At 43.7% G+C, this 8,312-nt stretch overlaps 1 non-coding gene across 1 annotated transcript; it reads left to right on the forward strand.

Moving 5' to 3' along the window:
* The first annotated feature begins 7,087 nt into the window (after positions 1-7,087).
* Positions 7,088-7,247, forward strand: LOC134156473 (U1 spliceosomal RNA). Its single transcript, XR_009961920.1, has one exon. It is a non-coding gene; the product is annotated as a U1 spliceosomal RNA (small nuclear RNA).
* The last annotated feature ends 1,065 nt before the right edge of the window (positions 7,248-8,312 follow it).

Genomic DNA, 8,312 nt, shown 5'->3' on the forward strand with positions numbered 1-8,312 from the left:
GTTCTTAAAATAGAAAGTAGAATTAGACTTTTAGGACTTCCATTTACAACTCAGAAGATTTTTTCCTTTCTCTGATGCAATACTTCTGAAAACCATAATCTAAAAATAGTTCTCCATGCATTCTTCATTCATTTACTTCATTGCCTATAAAGTAATCTGCTTTCTTTAGGTATCTGAATTAACACAAACAAGCAAACAGAAAATCTTTTTTTTTTTTTTAAATTTTCTCTCGAATACAGTGAATAGCGGTGAATATTTCTTATTTTTTTGTTTGTTTGCTTGTTTTAGTTCACATTGATTGCTGGAATAGAACTGGAAATCTACTGGTATAGAAAAGTTTGCTACACAGCACCATGATAATCTGTAAAGCTAGATTTATTTCTGCAGAGTGACAGAGGGAAGGAATTAATAAACAAATCACTTGGAGAATGTATAAACAAAAATATGTTCCCAGGGGCCCTTTATTATAACACAGACTTTAAAAAAAGCCCTGTAATATCACAATTAGAAGGGGAGAGATGTTCACTATGAAGGCTGTAGCTGGTCAAACAGATGGAAGATTCCACTGAGTCCTTTACCAGACACCTGCCAGTCTCTAAATAACAGCAGAAAGTCTGGACTGTCCGTTAATTGGACATGTGTGTCTCTGAGTTTATAATTGCCACACTGCAAGATCATACACACTGGAATACTCCGAGCTGCTGCCTGGACACATACCTGATCATCATTACAGTATTATCCACATGTGCCAGAGCGTTAAAAGGAAATGATTAAATGACGTTACATACCCACCACTAACTGCTCATGGCAGGATGGGCGATTTTTGAGTGGCTGGCAGAATATGATTGTAGTCTAAGTGAAACAGATTTGGTAGAATAGTTTCAATTATATACCTAAAGAAAGGTTCTGGACTGAATACAGCCTTGTCAAATACAGTTCACTGAGTCTGAAAGTAGCTGTAAATTCAGTGGAACTAGGAACTGCAAAGCATGTAATTTGAAAATGTTCATCATCCAGTACACCCTGCAGATTATAGACAAGGCCATTTTATTTAAAAGTGTAACTCAGAAATGCCTCAAAATGATGGCTAATCACAAAGGGGCAAAACAATTGTGGCTTTTACCTATTGCTTTAAAAGCCCCTCACTTTAGTGCAAACACTTGCAGTGATGTGAGCCTGAAATTTGAACAGTTCTCATTGTATTTACTCCTAGGCCACATAAATTTTTGCTATTGTAAGTGGTACGAAGACAGAAATAGACATGATGAAATACAAAAATGTGCAAAACCTGCTAAACTAGTTCCTTGTTCACAGCCTTTCTTGGCTTATTCTGAAACATATGCCACTGTAAAACTGTTAAGAGCCCCTTAGGATCCCTGAGTCCAGTAAATTAACAGCTTGCACCACCCCTGACTATAGGAAGATATAAGACAGTAGTGCAAAGAAACCTTGAAGGAGTGAGCAGTGGGAGTGTGTGAGGTAAGGGGGAGCATAGAAGGAGATGAAATCTCCTTCTAAGGTTTCCAAACGGGAAGTTTTCTACTAAAAGCATTATATTCATCTGGTAGAAAAAAGGCCCTAGTAATCTTAGAATCATAGAATCGTTAGGGTTGGAAAGGACCTTAAGATCATCTAGTTCCAACCCCCCTGCCGTGGGCAGGGACACCTTACGCTAAATCATATCACCCAAGGCCTTGTCCAACCTGGTCTTGAAAATCTTATACAGACATCTCCTAAACGCTGCCTTTGTTTTAATTCCAGAGGGAAGCTAATTTGCCAATGATGCTTAGGACACAGGTGAACTAAGCTTTTCTGGCTCTATAAATGGAGCAACACCTCAACAGTACTTTGTTTGAGACTTAGAATTGAAAGAGTTGAAAGCTACTGGTTGAGCTGAAATGTTGGGGAACACATATATGTTGCATTTGGGAATATAGTCAACTGATTCAGCTTTTCACCTTCAGTTATGCTTGAAAGACTGTAAATTATTTTATGATTACAAAGAAGTGGTGTCTTCATAGATGTACTTTCTTGTTTGTTAAGTATTCTAAAGAAATGATATGATTGCAAATGAGCAAACTGCACGAAGAATTTACATGTTGCACAGTTTTGCATCTCATTGCAAAATGAGAAGATAGCCTGATTTACAGGTTAAAGAAGAGGGAGTCATAGAAAATTCTCTTTAAACTTTACTCTTGAAATTACAAACTTGAAGTCTCAATGTTTTTCCAGGTATTACAGGTCTTTGTGTAGGATCAACACACAATATCCTCCTTACTTTCCCTCATGTATTTTCTTGTTTTATTCTCTGATTTTAAAGATCTGCAGGAAGCTGTATTAAGAGTATGGGTAAAAAAAACTGGGACATTAACAACCTACAGCCAATTACCCTGACATGCTTTACTTGGTTATATTTAACAGATTTTTATTTTTTTTTTAATATTAGACCACACTTAGTGTAGTAGCAATACTTATACTAGTTTTAATTCTTCTCCCAATATTTGTAATTCTTCTTAATTTGATATGTTCACTACAAATTACAAAGTATAATAAAATTGTTTTGTCCCCATTGCATGTAAGAAAATTGAAGGTTTAAAGACCATCTGAATCATCTCTCTGCCACAGCTTTATACTTGTGTTCATTGCTGCTTCAGAAGTCTTTGCTTCCAGCTGTGGCAGTCACAAAGGTAATTCCTTTGGGAATGGAAATACAGAGAAGGCAGGATAGGTTGCTTGGCTCTGCACTGAATTCATCCACAGTTGGTGCTATTAAGGAATCAAAACAAGTACCTCCTGCTCATAGCATTCAGTGCAATCATAGGTAGTCAGAGGTAATCAGCTGTCCATAAAATAAAAAAGAAATGTCCTTCTTCTCTCATCATGCGAATACTATAAACCATCTAAAGAATTCATGGACTAGATACATTTTACTGACTGCCTGTTATTTTTAAATTCTTTCTTTAAGGAAGTGCAAATCAGAGTTGTTAAAAAGAAGAAAAAATCTGTTTCATTCTCATTATAGCACCTCCTGCTAGAATATTCCATGTATTGGTTTGTGAGTTAGTTGAAAGACAGACTTGCATAAGTTCACACTACGTATAAGATTGTGTTTAAAAGTGAGGTAATTAAGTTTTGAAACATTTTACGTGGGTCTTTATAAGACTGGTCCACAAAAAGATGCAAAATGTCTAAGGGTCAAAACAATTCCAGGGCTGCCTGAACAGTCTGGTAATGCCTAATCCTGATCACTCTTTGCTTGTAAGTCTAGGTGTAGCTTTAGAGTCAGGACTCAAAAAGAACTTCTGAGGAGACTTCTCAGAGTGTGAAAAGTTTCAGTAACTGAAGTGTGAAACTTCATGGTGAAGAAAGCTTGATGGTCCTGACACAGAGAAGACCAAAAGTATTGCAACAACTAATTTTTAGGGTTTGTGCATGTTGTCCTCCAAGTAGTGAATGCCATTATAGCTCACTGGGTAGGGCACTAAATGAGGCACTAGGTCCTCTGTTTTTAATTTCTGTCTTCTGTTAAATGAATATTCTTGCACCAAGCTCTAGATTACTTAATAAGTGGAGATAAAGAGTGGTGAAACAATAAGGCTGTAAGGAAAGAAAATTAAAAAATCAGAATTCCTGTACAGCTGTCGTGGTTTAAACCCAGTCAGGTAACTCGTTCGCTCACTTCCCCCCCTTTCTTGCCCTCCCCCTGCTCTCGGAGGGACGGAGAGGAGAATCAAAAAGAATGCAACTCCCACAGGTTGAGATAAGAACAGTTTAGTAACTAAGGTATAACACAAATCACTACTGCTACCACCAATGATAATAATGATAAAGGAAATAACAAGGGAAGAGAATACATCATCTCACCACCAGCCAACCGATAACTAGCCCCCCCAGCCCGACCAAGCTCCGACCGATACCTCCTCCAACCCTGCCGTCTCCCAGCCCTTCCGGCTAACTCCCAGTCACATCCTGGGCATGACGTGCTGTGGTATGGAATACCTCTTTGGCTAACTTGGGTCAGGTGTCCTGTCTCTGCTTCCTCCTGGCTCCCCCTCCTCCCTGGCAGAGCATGAGGCTCACAAAGTCCTTGGCCAAACCAAAACATCGCTTGTTATCAGCTCTGTTCCCGAGCTGAAAGTCAAAACACTGCACTGCACCAGCTACCAAGAAGGGGAAAAATGACTGCTACTGCTGAACCCAGGACAACAGCACAAGTAACAATGTGATACATTATTTGCATTTAAAACAAAAACAGTTGGGGAACATAAGGTCTCTTGAGAACATCACTCAGAAGTTTCAGTCTGCCATTTAAGTAGTTTTCTATTACAACCAGCATATCTGACCTTGACGAATTTTCCATTGCTTGAAATCTTACATCAGGCTTGGAAGGTAACAATTTAAAAGCCTTTAAGAAAATAAATCACAGAATCAAAGAATCCTAAGGGTTAGAAGTGACCTCAAAAGATCATCTAGTCCACCCCCCCTGCAAGAGCAGGGTAACCTAGAGTACATCACACAGGAACTTGTCCAGGCGGGCCTTGAATATCTCCAACGTAGGAGACTCCACAACCCCCCTGGGCAACCTGTTCCAGTGATCTGTCACTCTCACAGTAAAGAAATGTTTCCTGATGTTCACATGGAACCTCCTATGCTCCAGTTTACACCCACTGCTCCTTGTCCTATCACTGGACATCACTGAAAAAAACCTAACTCCATCATCCTGACACTCACCCTTTACGTACTTGTAAACATTGATGAGGCCACCCCTCAGCCTCCTCTTCTCCAAGCTAAAGAGTCCCAGCTCCTTCAGCCTCTCCTCCTAAGAGAGATGTTCCATTCTCTTAATCATCTTTGTAGCTCTGCGCTGGACTCTTTCAAGCAATTCCCTGTCCTTCTTGAACTGTGGGGCCCAGAACTGGACACAATATTCCAGATGTGGCCTCACCAAGGCAAAGTAGAGGGGGAGGAGAACCTCTCTTGACCTACTAACCCTTTCTAATGCACCCTAGGATGCCATTGGCCTTCTTGGCCACAAGGGCACATTGCTGGCTCATGGTCATCCTCCTATCCACCAGGACCCCCAGGTCCCTTTCCCCTTCACTACTGTCCAGCAGGTCAGCCCCCAACCTGTACTGGTACATGGGGTTGTTCTTCCCCAGATGCAAGACTCTACACTTGCCCTTGTTGAATTTCATCAAGTTCCTCTCCGCCCAACTCTCCAGCCTGTCTAGGCCTCGCTGAATAGCAACACAGCCCTCTGGTGTGTCAGCCACTCCTCCCAGTTTAGTATCATCAGCAAACTTGCTGAGGGTACATTCAGTTCCCTCATCCAGGTCGTTGATGAAAATATTAAACAACACTGGTCCCAGCACCGACCCCTGAGGGACTTCACTAGTCACAGACCTCCAGCTAGATTCTGCCCCACTGACCACAACTCTCTGCCTTCTTCCTTCCAACCAGTTCTTGATCCACCTCACTACCTGATCATCAAGCCCACACTTCCTTAGCTTATCTATGAGGGTGCTGTGGGAGACAGTATCAAATGCCTTACTGAAATCAAGAAAAACCACATCTACTGCTCTACCATCATCCATCCACCTAGTCACTTGCTCCTAGAAGGCTATAAGGTTGGCCAAACATGACTTCCCCTTGGTAAAGGCATGTTGGCTGCTCTTAATGACCCCCTCATCCTTGATATGCCTAGAGATGGTGTAAAGAATAAGTTGTTCCATCACCTTTCCAGGGATGGAGGTGAGGCTGACCGGTCTATAATTACCCGGGTCCTCCTTCTTTCCCTTCTTATAGACCGGCGTGACATTTGCCACCCTCCAATCCTCAGGCACCTCACCTGTTTCCCACGACTTACCAAAGATGATGGAGAGTGGCTCAGCAATGACCTCCACCAGCTCCCTCAGCACCCATGGGTGTATTCCATCCGGACCCATCGATTTATAGATGTCCAGATTACTTAACTGATCCCTAACCCAATCCTCATCTACCAAAGCAAACTCCTCCTTTATCCTGACTCCTTCCGGGGCTGTAGGAATCTGGGTCTCCCGGGGAGAGTCTGCAGGAATAAAGACAGAGGCAAAGAAGGCATTCAACACCTCTGCCGTCTTTATATCCTCTGTCTCCAGGGCACCCACCTCATTCAGCAGTGGGCCTATACTGATTCTTGTGTTAGTTTTATTCACTATGCATTTGAAGAAGCCCTTTCTATTGTCCTTGACCTGACTTCCCAGATTAAGTTCCAAGGAGGCCTTAGCTGTCCTAATTGCTTCCCTACATCCTCTAACAGCTGTCCTATATTCCTCCCAGGTGGCCAGCCCCTCCTTCCATAATCCATAGATTCTCTTTTTCCGTATGAGTTTGCCCAGCAGTTCCTTGTTTAACCATTCTGGTCTCCTGGCTCCCCTACTTGACTTCCTACTCATTGGGACACTCTGATCCTGAGCTTTGAAAAAGTGGTCCTTGAATGCTGACCAACTATCTTGAGCCCCTTTACCATCTAGTACCCTTTGCCATGGTACTTCCCTTAGCAACTGATTGGAGGCCAAAGTTTGCCCTTCGGAAATCCAGAAATGTGGCATTGCTAGGTATTCTGTTCCTCCCACACAAGATCCTAAACTCCACCATCTCATGGTCACTGCAGCCCAGGCTGCCATTGACTGTCACTGCTTCAACCAGACCCTCCTTGTTGGTGAGTACCAGATCCAGCAGCGCTCCTCTCCTAGTTGGTTCATCTACCATTTGCATTAAGAAGTTATCATCAATGCACTGGAGGAACCAGATAGAGGGAATGATAGAATGGCAGTTAGTGAAATTAACATTAGCATTCACAACCTCCCTGGGCAACCCATTCCAGTGCCTCACCACCCTAACAGGAAAGAATTTCCTTCTTATATCCAATCTAAACTTCCAATGTTTAAGTTTTAACCCGTTACCCCTTGTCCTATCACTACAGTCTCTAATGAAGAGTCCCTCTCCAGCATCCCTATAGGCCCCCTTCAGATATTGGAAGGCTGCTATGAGGTCTCCACGCAGACTTCTGCAGGCTGAATAGCCCCAACTTCCTCAACCTGTCTTCATACTTACCTGGCAGGGGAGACACCATGATCAAGCAGGTGGTTTTCCCAGGGCGAGGCTCATCCCTTGCACTCCGGGTGTGCTGACCCCTGCGATTTCCCCAAATGCGGGAAACTCGACTGCATAATTTGTGGTAGTGGGGGACTGCGTTTTTTTTCTTGATGAAATATGTCAAGGGAAAGTGTAGAGTCCTGCATCTGGGCAGGTTCCAGTATAAGTTGGGGAACGACCTGTTAGAGAGCAGTGTAGGGGAGAGGGACCTGGGGGTCCTAGTGGACGACAGGATGACCATGAGCCAACACTGTGCCCTTGTGGCCAAGAAGGCCAATGGCATCCTGGGGTGTATTAGAAGGGGGGTGGTTAGTAGGTCGAGAGAGGTCCTCCTTCCCCTCTACTCTGCCCTGGTGAGACCCCATCTGGAATATTGTGTCCAGTTCTGGGCCCCTCAGTTCAAGAAGGACAGGGAGCTGCTGGAGAGAGTCCAGCGCAGGGCAACGAAGATGATTAAGGGGGTGGAGCATCTCCCTTATGAGGAAAGACTGAGGGAGCTGGGTCTCTATAGTTTGGAGAAGAGGAGACTGAGGGGTGACCTTATTAGTGTCTATAAATATATAAAGGGGGAGTGTCACGAGGATGGAGGCAGGCTCTACTCAGTGGCAAACAATGATAGGACAAGGGGTAATGGGTACAAACTGGAACACAAGAGGTTCCACTTAAACTTGAGAAGAAACTTCTTCTCAGTGAGGGTGATGGAACACTGGAACAGGCTGCCCAGGGAGGTTGTGGAGTCTCCTTCCCTGGAGACATTCAAAACCCGCCTGCACACATTCCTGTGTAACATTACCTAGGTGTTCCTGCTCCGGCAGGGGGATTGGACTAGATGATCTTTCGAGGTCCCTTCCAATCTCTAGCATACTCTGTGTGTGTGTGTATACGGGAGGTGCTGCAGCCCCCTGACCATCCTTGTGGCCCTCCTCTGGACTTGTTCTAACAGTTCCAGGTCCTTTTTATGTTGAGGACACCAGAACTGCACACAATACTCCAGGTGAGGTCTCACAAGAGCAGAGTAGAGGCGTAGGATGACCTCCTTTGACCTGCTGGTTTTGCTCCTTTTGATGCAGCTCAGGATATGGTTGGCTTTCTGGGCTGCAAGCGCACACTGCCGGCCCATGTTCATTTTCTCATCTACCAACACCCCCAAGTCCTTCTCCACAGGGCTGCTCTGA

This window comes from Pezoporus occidentalis, unplaced genomic scaffold (genome assembly GCF_034315485.1).
Source record: "Pezoporus occidentalis ecotype Australia unplaced genomic scaffold, CSIRO_AGI_Poc_V1 ctg86, whole genome shotgun sequence".
In the NCBI taxonomy this organism is placed as follows: Eukaryota; Metazoa; Chordata; class Aves; order Psittaciformes; family Psittacidae; genus Pezoporus; species Pezoporus occidentalis.